Source organism: Homalodisca vitripennis, chromosome 3 (assembly GCF_021130785.1).
Source record: "Homalodisca vitripennis isolate AUS2020 chromosome 3, UT_GWSS_2.1, whole genome shotgun sequence".
Classification (NCBI taxonomy): Eukaryota; Metazoa; Arthropoda; class Insecta; order Hemiptera; family Cicadellidae; genus Homalodisca; species Homalodisca vitripennis.
In genome coordinates, this window is record NC_060209.1 from 135,094,304 (window position 1) to 135,109,800 (window position 15,497).

Sequence of the window (15,497 nt, forward strand, 5' to 3'; positions counted from 1 at the left end):
GTTTCTAAAACACTCATATCTTTTGCAAAAGCAATCAACGCCTGTCTTATGATTTGATGCTCTTATTCTCCTCATGACGTCTGTAAGCCGACCGGTTTTTTTGCGTTTTCTAGTTGACTTGACTTTATCACAAATAACCCCCTCATCGTCAATATCACTTTGCAGATCGCCGTCAATCATTTCAAAATTCACACAATACTTAATTGAAACTTCACTGTTAATGCTCAGAATTAAAGTAATTAACTACATCACTTAACCTCAAAAGAGCAGTAGCCACATCGATAACAAAACAAAACTGAAGCTAAACAAAACCATACAAAACAATCAGCTGTTGATGGACTTTGTTGGTTTTTATCCAGTACCAACTGGACTGAGTTGTTTCTCCCCTATTCTATAATATTTTAAATGGTTATATCTAGTGACTGAGTTAGTTCTTCCTCTGGAGCTTACAGCATGTTAAAATATCGACCATACAAAATCAAATGGCATCATAAACTGATTTTCGCTTTTTTTTTTTAGTTGTTTTTCTCCTGCACCCTTCATATACAAGAGATACTAATAAACATTAATACACATATATTATTTGTTAAAAAGAGATATTGTATTTATGGGGCCGTTTTTAATTATGTTTTTGCTCTTCTGAAAAATTTAGGTTTTGTGACTCAGTTGGTTTTTAACCTGAGCCCTTCAAATTTACTCTTAGGTAGGACATTTATTTATTAAATTTGGTAAAGCTATAAGGGTGGAAGCGAAATTCGGGGAAACTTTATTTGCCCGTAATGCATACAATATCCATCGCTAAACGTCAGCCACATCTGTCTACAGAAATACTTCCATATTATACATATATTTCAGCCTTACATTGCCCCTCAGATCCCTGGATCGCGTATCTAGTCACGTAAGAAACATAAATTACATAACAATCATTTTATTATCTTTTGAAAGATATGTCGGGAAAGTCAATTTCAGAGTGGTCTAAGACGTAGGAGTTTGAATCTGAGCCGGAGATGTGAAGGCAAAAATCTTGTCTGTAACCTTAGCACTTTTATTAAGTACCCGCAATATTGTACTGTAACGAGTCTCCCCTTGTTCAATTTGATGAGATACTCGCAAAGGCCACTAGGCCCATGAGGACGGCTAGAATAAGGTTATAAATGGTCTTTTCTTTAAATAATGTTTAAATAAATATAAAAGTCATATCCTGCAATAGAATAATTCTTATATCTATTTGTATAAATACACCTGTATGTGAGTGATCCCTATACACATAATACAATTTGAGATATAAAAAGTGTCAAAATGCTAAAACTATGTTTTTGAACTAATATGGCATTATCAAATTCGTTAACTGATAACAATTTTTAAAATTGCCCTAATCCTTATCAAATATTTGTCTGGTTGCGGTGCGGCACTAATTATTTAAATACACTTAGATTTAGGGGGTAAATATAATGTTGTGGTAACTATGAATCACAAAAGTTAGACATCTACTGAAATCTTTAAATTGCCCAGCAAAACAACCAACCTAACAATTCAGTTTAAGCCACTTTGAAATTGTTTATCTTACTTGCAGTCTTTGTAAATTTGTTTCGTACAAAATTTAATTAAAAAAAAAGAACACAATAAATATACTATACTCCTTAAGTGAAAAGCAGTGTTTCCTTATAGATGTTTTACCACAAAATTTATGACTAGAACGTGGTTAACCATCACTCCGAAGATGCTTGTGATACGATCTCTGATTTTAATCTGATCTGATAACAAACAAACTGCTCTTATCCTGAAGACTTTGTGTAATAAAAACGACACTAGTATAGTTTAACTATAAGCACTACATGACGCATTTGTTAACTTATAACTTGATCAAATTAGTAACTCTTGATCAACTCTCAAGCTATAAGCAGATGTAAAATAACTTATTATTATACAAAATACGATCTTTAAACCTTCAGAACCTTAATTTAAATGCGTGTTCTGGGTGAATTATGCAGATATAACATTTTAAATGTAAGATTCTGTTTTTACTGATATACAAAATAAAATATCATGATATTTTGAGATTTAAACATAGTATACTACATTCTTCTCTCATTCGTTAATAAATATCTTGTTCAGAGTTGAATAATACATTGAGCACGAATCACTTATTCATATGGAATTCAAGTGACCTACTTCTCAATCAGACATTGCTCTACACGCATCATTGACATTCCCGGGTGACTCTTAGTAGATGTTCATTCATGCAGTAACTTTTCATTCACATGACTTGTCAATAGACTACGTTTTTAAAGTGTATGTATTTTGGTTTCTAACTGAATTAACTTCACATTGCTCTATCATATTAAATCTAATAATTTTTTTGTTTTTGAAAAATATTATGTTTCAATGTCCAAAACATGATTACATATATTTATATCAAATCAAAAATTAAGACAAAAATATAAAAAGTTAAATTAATTTATATAGCCAAAGCCATTAAATTAAATATGTTTAGGTATGTCTAAGTAGAGGGACAGCACTCTATTAAAATTCTGATATTGAATGCGAGAATTCTTTTTTACTTTTAGTTTTTATTTCTGGTTATCGAGGTTATCCTAGGTTTTTATTTCTGGTTATCCTAGTTAACAAATTGTAATTGTCTAACGATGATTTTTAATTGGAATATTAGTATTTTATGTTCAAAGTTGGGGCAACAATATTCTGAATGGATAACTATTACATATCAATAAATTCTGTAAAACAAAATTAAATTAATATCATAAATTGACTAGTCTATTCTTCTATAAAATGCTCTGAAATTTAAGAGGCGGGAGTTTTATGAATACTCACCTTAGTTCTATTCAAATCGATAGAGCAATTTTCCCTCAGGAGGATTGCGATCGTTAGATACTCTAGTTTTGACGTGGGTAACTTTGTGAGTGTGAAAATGGTTGTAAATAAAAGCTATACGAAACATAAATAAAAGTTTAATCAGCCTCACTAAACCATGCACAGTACCAGAAAGAGGTGACTTTCAGTATTTATATCTTGTTGTCTTAGGTGATACAATTATTGTTTGTGTATATGTTAGTTTTATTTGTTAGAAGCTAAGAAAGAACATATTTATTCTGTTACATATTTGCTTTCTTATTTTAAACCGTTTTAATAGCCTTACATTTTTAACCTGAAAACACTAGTGTGGCGTACGAGTAATTTCTATCTTAGGGAAAATTGTGTTACTGATCTCGCGAAAATTGAGGTTGTTGTAATGCAATGCACATTGTCTCGCGACTCCTGTAGCAATAATTTTAGTTTTCTCATATTTAATACTGAATATTGAACATAATATTATTAACTTTTTTAATTAAAAATATTAAATACTTTATATTCTTTACAAAAAGTTGTTAAATCTAATAGTACTTTATTATACCGTTACTTTTTATATGGGAGGGAGGGATTCCCTTTGATAAAGGAATACTTGTAAATTACATATATACTAAACATTATTACTCATATTGGTGAAAATAAAAACAATAACTGCAAGGAGAAGTACGCCAAACCAGGTATGGTTACACACTTAATGTCTATGAAAATTTCAAATATATATCTCATTTCATTCTCAAAATTTTCAAAGAAAAAATAGGAAAATATACACAACATTTACATATTATAGATCTCATTCTTTTAGAAATGAATTAACATGCAAAATTTAATATCTACAAATAAAATATTTTTCATTGTTTCACATCTTGCGACGTGAGACATTAGGAATGTTTTCATGAAATTAAAAACCATCTCTGTTTAAAAATAATAACAAGTGACTATGAAAATATTTTCCATGTTGTGTTTGATCGCATTGGCTACACGTTTTAACATTTCACATGAATATCTTAAGGGTGTATTTAGTTAGTATACAAATTTAATGATTCTGCCTATTTCTGATTAAAATCATTGTTATCCGTAAGAACAATGTAAAAATATCCGCTAATAATCAGCTAAATCACGTATTAAAATAGCAGGTATAATTATTGAACTCAGTATTCTTGATACAGAAATTAATATTATGCTCAGTTTCAAGTTTATAATTTTGTGCTTTCTGGAAGTATCGTGCAGACAGACATGTTGACAGACATGAAATTGTCAGCATATCGAATGGTAGATTTTGCTAACACTCAGTCTTTTAACATCCTATTCATTATACAACTTGTAATTTAAAATTCGTAAACTATTTTCTTATAAATAACAAAGGTATAAATGTCAGATAAATTGCCTACAGTCAATGACCACTGATCTCTGATAAAATGCATGAATCAGATCAAATGCTTGACAGTGATTGCCGAACATTGCGTCAGATCACAGGATGTCAGACATAAAGTGTTGGTGCACATGACAGCTATATCATGCCAGACATGTCCAATAGTGTTTTTTGTTCATGTTTTCCTGCTATCATTAAGTGATTCAAGTCTCCAATATGAATAACAAAAGCATATCAATAAAAAGTAGGAAATAACTGTCCTTCACAACGCCAGTATTTGATTTCAATTTACATCTGTACCAAGAACATTGTGTCAGAGATATAACGGTGTGCAATGGGCTTATTTTGCTACGCATATTTTACTTATTTTGCACATTTGACAATCTCCTGAAATCACAAATGATTCATATACGATAAAAGTATGTATATTTTACTTTATATTGTTTTACTACATTAGACAGCGAAAACACTAAATCAATCTAAATAATTTCGTCTAAACTGTATGAATGCAGTGAACACCACTCTTTGCCTTTCTAATGTGAATTATATTTTTCTCGTGAAATAACTAATTCATAAACTTGAACATTATCACGATGCTTCATTTTTATAAACAACACTGAGGATGATAATGGTACATGTCACTATGGGATTTGGCTGAGCGGTAGAGAATTGGCTCACATGTGGCATAATAGCACATGTATCACAATGAAATGAGCTTGAGACTTAAATCATTGAAACAGCCTCAATGAAACCTTGTACGCCACACTTGGTTTTGAATACTCCTACAATTACATAGTAAAATATAAGATTAAGATTCTGTTTCAATTATACCATGATCAAGTATAACAAATCGTTTATGATGCAAAGATAATAACTGATAGCCGTGCCATGCATAATTTCCAACAACTACGTTTTTGGAGTTACTAAGTTGTATATAGTATTTACGATGAATACTCTGACGTAACTACTTATATTACATAGATCTGGATATGATATATCAACTAGGAGTAAGATACTCTAGGTGTGTAACAGGCTTCGCTGAGGTTGTACCTATACTTTGCCAATGGCGCAGTGTAGTGGGTACGGCGGTTATCGCAAGATAACCAGATAAAGCAACGCCGAGCGTGGCTGCTGCTTGGACAGGTGACCGCTGAGCGATCCTGTCCTTGCAAGCGGCCCGCCTGCCCGGTCATTGGTGGTGGTTCGGAAGTCACCTTTAAACCGTTGGTCCCCAGGTTAAGTGTTAGAGAGGGCTTCTTAGCCCTAACTTCGCCTGGTAAAATAAGACATTCTTTACTTTACTTTACTTTCAAATCAATAGTTAGGATATATGTCTTTGCTATGTCAGAAGTTATGATTATACTTAGTGTATTTAATTAACTTAATTTATCATGATGTTCTAGTTGCTATCATGATTACCAATAGAAATAATGTGAAAATGTTCATAAAAGTTAAGCCAAATCGTATGGATTGACTTGCACCATCATCAAATTCTTTGTTGCCTATATGGCTATGAATCCTCAGGCATATTTTAAGATTATAGACATAGATATCTTGAGATGTCGTGTGAAAAGTCAGACAGGCGAAAAGGCAGATTAACCCATATGCCATTTTTTGTATTTAATTTAAAATTAATTTACACATGTAAAATATAGTTATAATTATGTAATTAATTCATTAAAGTCTATGTTAGAATATTATTTTTATCATGTTGTTTTATATCTTAAGAAAATAATTAAGTAATTGATGTAAATATACATGATATATGAATGTTTAGAGCGAAGACTAGTTCAATCATGAGCAATATCGACTACTGCTTACTGCCAATAAACCCGAAAAGGAAAATCTATATTCTGGCAGAGTATCGGACTAAAACTTTTAGAAGTAATCGACGAGTCAACATAATAATATAAACTGAGAGTGAAGCCGTGAAAGTGTGTACATTAGTGTATCTAGACGATTTATTCCTTACAGCCCTCAAATCAATAAACAATACAAAAATAATGTTTGTAATACTACTTAACAGTAATGCTTATGAGTACTTCTTATTTATATATCTGTAATCATCCGTATAATTATTAGTAAAGTAAAGGTTTATCAAAATTTTATGAAACAAGAAATCGATTATTTAATACTGTTAGTTATAGAATATATTTTATTTTTAATGTAAGAATAAAAGTGGAATTGAGGTTATTTATATTTATATTCATAAAACACTACATTTATGTCATGGCTACAAAATTTGACAAACGTCTTAAAATTTCCCCATAGGTTAATAGGCGAGTAAGAATTATTTTAGTAATAAAGTAAAATCTGTTTTTAATCTTATATTATTGATCAACTAGTAAAAAATATAAAGCCTTGTAAAAACTTTGTCTTCATTAAAAATCCAAAGAAATGCTCGTGGTGAACAAATTCAGAAAGACTTTGTACGTATAATTGTGGTCAAAGAACAAGTTCTGTGGGTCTATGTTTCAATATAAATTACTTTTTTGCTTTGCATGCTATACAATACTTACATAATACTTTATTTTCTAAGGTAAACATATAACATAAACTCAATATTCAACATTAAGTTTATTTTCAGAGCGCTATACAAAACTTAATATAAAGTAAATTATATATATTATATATAATTTTATATATATATATATTATTTATATATATATTATATATATATACTTCCTTTATATTTATATATAGGCTAGATACTGCTGGAATTCAACTTTAAAATCTAAGTGCGGAAGTATTGTACCATTTCTGCACCCCGTTTCGTGACAACTATCGAACAAGATCAGAGATACAAAGCAGTTCATAAACACTAGGAGTTTCCGATTTTGATTCTGTTTAGGTTACTACTTGGCTTTTCAGTATTGAAGAAGATATTATAATCGGTGTGGGGCTGTCCTTAAAATCAAAAAGTTTGATTAGTAAATCATGTTTTGCATACACAATTGTAACATCTGATAATTAATAATTATCGAGCAAAGAGGAGGTTTGAGGTACTAACTACTTCTATACTTCTAACTATTCAACTTGACGCAATAACCCAGTCCTGATCTTTTTTTAACTATCCATACATATAAAACTAAAGGTGTAAAACACTAAAGTAAATTGTTGTACTAACACTACGTTGTAAGCATTCGAAGTAATGATTTACCTCTGTGCTTTCTTAAGTCCCATTCTGTTTGCTGTTTTCTTCCTAACACTAACCTGGACTTTTAGGTAGTATTAGGCTTCCCCTATGTATACTATAGCAAGCGGTTTGTACCAAAAAATATAATGTATAATGCAACATTATTCGTTTTAGTAATGGAATTTTCTAGTCTCTCATTGAAGTTTGCCTTACTGTCAATCAATACACAGTAGCAGACTAAGAATCGAAGAGGTATTAGTACAAATCCTAAGTTGAAGTGTCAGAGAGGACAATGTATATTAGATAGTACATCCTCAGAACAGATACATAACATTTCTTTATAAGAAAATATTAATTTCTTTTGGGAATGTTTATCTCAATTGTTTATGTAATATCATGAGGGAAATTGTAAAGAATAAAAATACTTACAAGTATTATTAACTATTAGTTTTATAAATAAAATTAATCATTTATGATTAGGATATTTATTCTGAAATATATCCTAACAATATGAGATTAGTAACAATTATGAATTGTTACGTAGAAATATGATAAAATATATTATATTAAATTTAACACTCCACAAATGAAGAAATGTAATAACGTATATTTTATATTCTCTTTGAAAGCCCAAATCATCCTAAATACACTGCAGAACTTCTTTGAAATAAATGGGGCCAAAGGACAAAGATAATGTTATGAGTCAAGAACGTTATAAATAAGACTTAAGAGTTCGACAAGGGCGGTGGAGTGCAGCGGTGTTCACGCTTTACGCTCCGCAGAACAGCAATGTCGTGTCGTAAGCTATATTCTAACGATGGTGCAATCATCTGCCTTTGTTTCCTTATACATGGAAAACTATAACTGACACAGGAGTGATATAACATTTATATCCAATATAAAATTTTGACAATTTTAGATAATTACAAACTAACAAGTAACTTTGGAGAATAATTTTCCAGTGGCTTATTACAAAATAAAAATGCCAACTGTAGTAATTAAATATATCTCAGCAATAACCGTAAAAATTGGTCTGAAATGGAAGAGTATATACTTATTCACTTATTCTTTTAAAAGTTTCCTATAAACAGAATTATGAAGAATGCTACATTTATTAGCAAGCACACAATTATTTACCTGTGCGATTGTCAGGACCTAAATAAATATTTTCTAAAAATCACATCTTCTTTATATAATATATTTTTCTTGACTTAAATTGTGACTAAATGTTTTAAACTATTTATATTTGTAATAACCCTTCTTTATGTTAAAGTGGCAAATGTTAAGATATGAAAAGTAACTAAAACCCGTTTAAAACATCTTTTTATTGCCATACACGTGTTTCGGTTTTAAACCATCATAAGTGTACATTAACCTCTAAATAAATAAATAATAAACCATTAAATATACACATGTGGACCTTTCAAACATATGTTAAATGTAAATGACACAGTTGTAACTTTTTAATTAGTAATCAGTATCTAATATTTTAATTTTTTAGAAAATTGGATTTGTCTTATTTTTCAGATTACTATTTAAAATGTTATGAGGATCTTTATTATAATTAAGATAGATTTCCAATTATTCTTTTGTGTTTAATTTCTTTCCTTTCCTTTCGATATCTAAAATTTTCATGCTCTTTTCAATATTTATGTAGTTATGGTCAGTTTCCATTAAGTGTCTAGCAAAATTTGATTTTATTGTAGACATGTTATTTGTTTTCAAAGCTTGTATGTGTTCTTTAAACATTTTATTACAATTTCTACCAGTTTACCCAATATAATAGCTTTCACAGTCACTAAAGTTAATTTTGTATTCTCCAGATTGTTTGTATAATTCCTGTTTTCATCATTTTGGTTCCCTTTGTTTTCAATTAGTTTAAAAGTATTATTCCTTGTTTAGTAAGTGATAGAAAATTTTGAATTTTGAAAGGTTTTTAGTTACTTTTCATTATATTAATATATATAGGTAACCCTATAGGTGGAATTAATAACATAATATATAATATAATATACAAATATATTACTATTATTATTTCAGAGGAATCGCCAACATCTTGAAGTTTACTAAAATGCTATGGGTAACAATGCGGGTAGTATAAATTCTGATCGCAAGGCACCTTTTTATAATAAGAACTTACAATTCTTAATATGTCAAGGCTAATAGTAACTTAAGAAACTGTATATAACGTATAGGTACTTCTTTAAAATGTCCTCATACTATTACAATATTTTAATAACCGTTCTAGGAATCATAGGTTAAGGAGACGGGTTGTATAATAAATAGTCAAGGAAACTCTTTTTTAATTGTTCATAATATACGTTATTATGTTTATTATACTTCATAGAATACAATAAAACATAAGCACGGGTTGTCGGCCATCTTTTATCGTACATTTCTAAGAGGAATACTTTAAACACACCAATAGCATCCATTACTAGCTCACATTTCATTAATACACGCCTGATCTGTATATCGTCTAGTCCACTATGGACGACATAATGAGTAAGTTAATAAATAAACAGATCCATAGGGAGAAAACACAAATTGAACTGGGTGGGAAGGAAAGAATCGTTTCGCTGTGCCAACAATTATAGATATTACGTATTTTACTTCAGTATTAGGAGTATTAATGTGTCAGGAAAGTTTTTTAAAACACAAAGTTTTCAATATTTTCGTTAAAGTTTACAAATGGAAAATTGGTAAAAAAAAAATTTCTTGCACAGATAAGAAGCTTCACAATTTTTTTTTGCAGTCGGTACCTACTCGTAATTTAGTTTGAAAATATTATCCCAATATAGATATGTACAAAACTAAGGGAAACACAGATTAATATAGAGAGGCCACATCAAACAATGAAATTCGCATTGTTTGGTTGGCACCCAGACCCATATGTGGAGCAGCAGGGGGGTAAATGTGTTCCGCGGGTGAGGGAATTTACATACATATTGGTATTTTGCTGTTCCTAATAACAAGAGACCTATACATAAATGAATGTAAACAGGACAAACACAGCAATGCACAATGCACATAAGTTATTATTGAATTGTTATTTCCATTCATTTAGCTGAGCAGTAATCTATAGTTCTACAAACATTTTGGATCTATAAATATAAATATACGATCAAGCGATGTTTTATTGTTACACTGAACATAGATAAGGTCTATTTTCTTATTTTAATATGCTAAGCCCAGACATTTCAGCTTTGTCAGTCTTTGGCCGAGCTGTTTTACTTCTCTTTTTGTAGGTTAATTCTGGTTTCTTTGTTTTATTGTTAATTTTTTTAATAGTTAAATGATTCTGTAATATTCTGTTCTTTTACTGTGTATTTTTCAGTGATTATTTTGATGAGGTTTTGATATCTTGTATTAAGAACAATTACAATACTAAACTTATGCTGGTTAATACCAGTTTTGGTATAAAATACTGCAAAAAGGGCTTACACATGATTAAACTTTAATTTGAACTACGTTTAAAAACGTAAAAGAATCAAATAAGATTGTATTGTGTAATATAATAAACAAGCTTAAACTTTTGCCTTCCCTAAAGACCGGTCCCTAAAAACATATTCAGCTTGTTTTAGATAAGGCTGAGATTTTGTAAAATGTTTATTGTATTTGGAATGTCAATCATCCTAAATTTAACTGCTCTTATTCACTGTTTATTAAACCTTTTTGGTTTTATAAGTAAAGGATGTCAGGAACGGTTTCATGAGGTCTTACAAATTATGTAGAATAATGAGAAAAGGATGTAATATAATTTCACTTAATGGTGTATTAAATTGACCATTTAACCTTTACTGTATTTGTGTAAGCACATTATAACATGCCCTTTTGCAAAAAGGGAAAGGGATATAAAAGAAATGTTCACAGATAAACAAATTTTCATGAGTTGCATGTTAATGTACCTCAAATTAACGCCCCTATTACGTAATTAATCTTACGTATTAATTAATCATCTGATAGTAATTATAATGTGTTGAAAAATCATCTCACTAATTTAAAACTATAAACGAGTTTATATTGTGAGAGAACTGCCACAGAGATTGAAATGAGATACTGTTTCAGCTTACACAAATACACACAATTCAATTGCACTGTTTAAGAGAAACTTGCATTATGCCGTAAGGTATTAAATTGATACAATACTAATGTCATTCTTAGTTTTTATTAATCAGTGCATACCTATTTTACTTTATCATTACCTCAATAAGACGTATTTTCATGAGTTTAGCTTCATTAGTAAACATAAAGTAAAAAGTGCCCAACTATAACAACGAAAATATAAATTACTAGATATTAATTAAGTTCTACATTTCAAAATTCCTTTGTGATTGAGATCGGTGGTAACCGATTGATTAATAAGACTACTCAATACCTATCAAAAGTAAATATAGATAATATACGATGTTTTTTGGCTAAATAATGACAATATTAATCTTATCTACGCATAATAGAAGTAATACATCACTAAGAATACTATATAGTATAAAATACTGTACATTTATAGGTTACGATATAAATAAAAAATACTCATTAATTTAAATGAATGAGTCAATTGCTTTTCATAGTGAGGTTTTGCAAGTGATTAAATATTATTTGTGACGAATATTTTGTAATACATTTTTAATGACAGTTTTTGTAACGAATTTTTATTTTTACTTGTTTTCGAATATACTAAACAGTATTTCTTTTTTCGGGAGAAATTTTAAACCTACAACCGTTTAAATAGGAGCACCGTATTGATTGTATGTCACAAAATATACAATGCTTGAAAATCATTAGGTATATCTTATTTGCTATTTCTAAACCCTCATCAAAGTACATACTAAACAAAATTAAAGAAACATAAACTATCGTTATGAAAATAGCTCCGAATAATTGGATAGTACATTTTTAATGCTACGGATAAAAATACAAGAGTGGAATATGCCTAGATTGATAAATGATTTAACGATATTTGTACATTAGCATGTAAATTGGCAATTTCTGATGAACTACGAGTAAAAGCTAATGGGCAATAAATTATCCCAGATTATTTCATGAATGCTTTAAATACTCTGTCACTTGTTATAGTAGACAATGTAAACTGGTCTACATAGAATATAAATCATTTTAAATCAAATTGACGTTTAAAAACAGAGTACCATTGATTTTAATATAAAATAGCATATAACAAGTTATTTCTTAATACTACCGAATATGATGGATGTAAATTTTAACATAAATTAGCAAATTATAAGAATTAATTATTATAGAAGTAAAATTTTTCCGTGTCATGATTTATTATAGTATCGTTGTGAAGTATTATTGGCTATTATTTAAATATGAATAAATATTTCTGAAATTCGATTATTAAATATTAATATTTATATACATTTATATTATATTTAGTTAGTAAAAAATCGTTTGTGTAAATGTTTTGCTAATGTGATTTTTATATAGACTTATAAAAACAACAAAAACACAAAACAACCAACAACACAAAACAAAAATGCAAATCGATTTTCACTGGATAGTTTGAACCAATTTCTGACACTTCTGAGGCCTTAAAACGTCTTCAGGTTTCAGAGCTTCATATGCCTTAACACTCATAATTACAAATGCTTAATGATCAGCAATTAAGGAAATCCAAAATCTCCTGGCTATTGAACACATTCCGCTAATGTCTTGTAGTAGGGTACTCTAGGGAGTAGGCCAATTCTAGCTTTCATGAACTACCAAACTTGAAGCTTCTAGTCACTGCACATATACTTTTCTAACTCCATACCCTCCAGAACTCTACAAATTCACATTTCCTTGAAAACTATGGAAATTTCCTGCATGTAGGAAGTTCTGATATATGAAAACTCTTATAAAACTCAAGATATCTTAGCATTACTAGTCCTCGAATTTTGAAGCCCGGAAAAGTTCGCTATATCTGGAAAGTTACTTAGAGGTTGCGTTCTGTGAGAGCTCACTGTAAATTATGTGAACGCTGATCTCTAAGGAATTTAATTGTAGCTATTTAGCTATTCTAGAAACTCCCATTATTTGATTCAAAGAGGCAAGAGGTTTAATTTCAATTTTAATTTTGTAACTTTATCAGGATATGGGTCTATAAACTATTACAACTCAAAAGTTAAAACATTCCGTTTATTTATTAATGTAAAAATAATTTTAATAATATAACGTGACGACTTTTACATAGCCGAGGACTTATACAGGGTGCGGCAAAAAGATCTGATGTATATAAATTAAAAAAAAAACACACAAAAATTAAAAGTGATAAAAAGTATTTTATTGGTTATTACATAAGGGTGTTGATGTAAATTAATGGAAATAACATCAGAACAACTTATTTCACACATTTAAGACCTGAAGATAACGTCCTTCAAATGATGTCCTTCTTTGGCCAAGCATTCTTCAAGTCTTGCACTGAAGCTGTCGAACACCTTCTCTAACATTCCAGGAGGCAGGTTTGCAATTTCTTGACTTATGGCTTCTTTTAGTTCGACCAGTTTGCGGGGTTTGTTTGTGTATACTCTTGCTTTAAGGAACCCCCACGGGAAAAAATCACAAATGCTAAGGTCTGAGGAGCGAGCCGGCCATGCAATGTCCCCAAAACGCGATATGACTCGGCCACGATGTCATACTTCTCAACTCAACTTACTTCTCAAGATGTCCATCACCTCATTGGCTGTATGTGAAGTTGCCCCCATCCTGCTGGAACCACATCCTCCGGCGCACTAAACGATTTCTCTGGAGTTCAGGGAGAAGGAAGTTTTTCAGCATCAGGAGGTAACGTTGCGAATTGACCGTAACGGTTCGACAACCCTCATCAAAGAAGTATGGTCCAATCACACAACTTTTAGTTACACCACACCACACAGTAACCTTAGGACTGTGCAGATGACGTTCATACAGTTCTTCAGGATTTGTAGGTGACCAATAGTGAAAGTTCTGTTTATTGACATAACCATCCAGATGAAAATGTGCCTCGTCGCTCATCATGACAATTTTGTCATCAGTCGTCAAATTAATCATTGTCTCTGTAAACGCTTGCCGATTTGCATAGTCAGTAGGCTTCAAATGCTGGACGATAGCCATCTTTTATGTGTGGAAATGCAGATCAAAACGCAATATTCGTCGTACCGAGCAGTCAGACATGCGTAAAGCAGCAGCTTGTTTACGGGCCGGCCGCCGAGGACTGGCTTCCACCGCTTCTCTCACTCGATCGATATTCTCTGGTGTCCGGGCTGACTTTGGACATCCAGTCGACTTACGTTTTAAGGCTGAACCGGTAGCTCTGAAGTTACTCACCCATAACATAATCGTGTTACGAGTTGGGACTCTTCCTCTGGGACCAACATTAAAACGTCTACGGAACTGCCGCTGAACAGCAACGCAGGAATCGCCACTTTTAGAAAACGCCTCGACAACGAACGCACGATCCTCAGCCAACCACTGCTCCATGGCTACTGAAAATGTCCACATATGGGGTCCCGAACGCGCTTATCCCTACCACCCCTCACCACTTCCTCGCTGTATAGCACGGTGGCGAAACCGTCAGATCATTTTGCCGCACCCTGTATCTAAGTTTAAAATATAATTAATATTAATCCTTTTTATACGTGCAACTCCATTGTTGTAACCCTGCAATGTGTCAATAAATAGATAATCTACGGCTTAATCTAAATCATCCTCAATTTTAAATGAAATTACTAACTAAATAAAACATAGCACGTATATCTCTTTTAAGTTTCTATTCATATCAAAATTAAAATTAAAAACAAGAATATCAAAAAAATAAGCTTAACTCAAATTGTAAAAGATATTCGCTTTTAGTTGAAAGAGCCAGGCGATGAATTTTAAAATTCAGAACACGTTTTAATTTTAATGCTTTTCTCTTGTAACATTATTCTAGCTCCAATGAAAAGTGCTACAAGGAATATTAATCTCTTTTTTTGTCCTAATTACTTTGATTATTCAATTCAGCTAACCTAGGTATTCTGAGATAGCTGTGGAGAACAAAAGACGTATGACAATTTGACAGTGTTTTCGTGCTTTTACGAAAAGATGGCTGATCTTGTAATGAAAATGCAACCAAATATCTGTCTTTTCATAGAAGATATACAGACAAAAAAC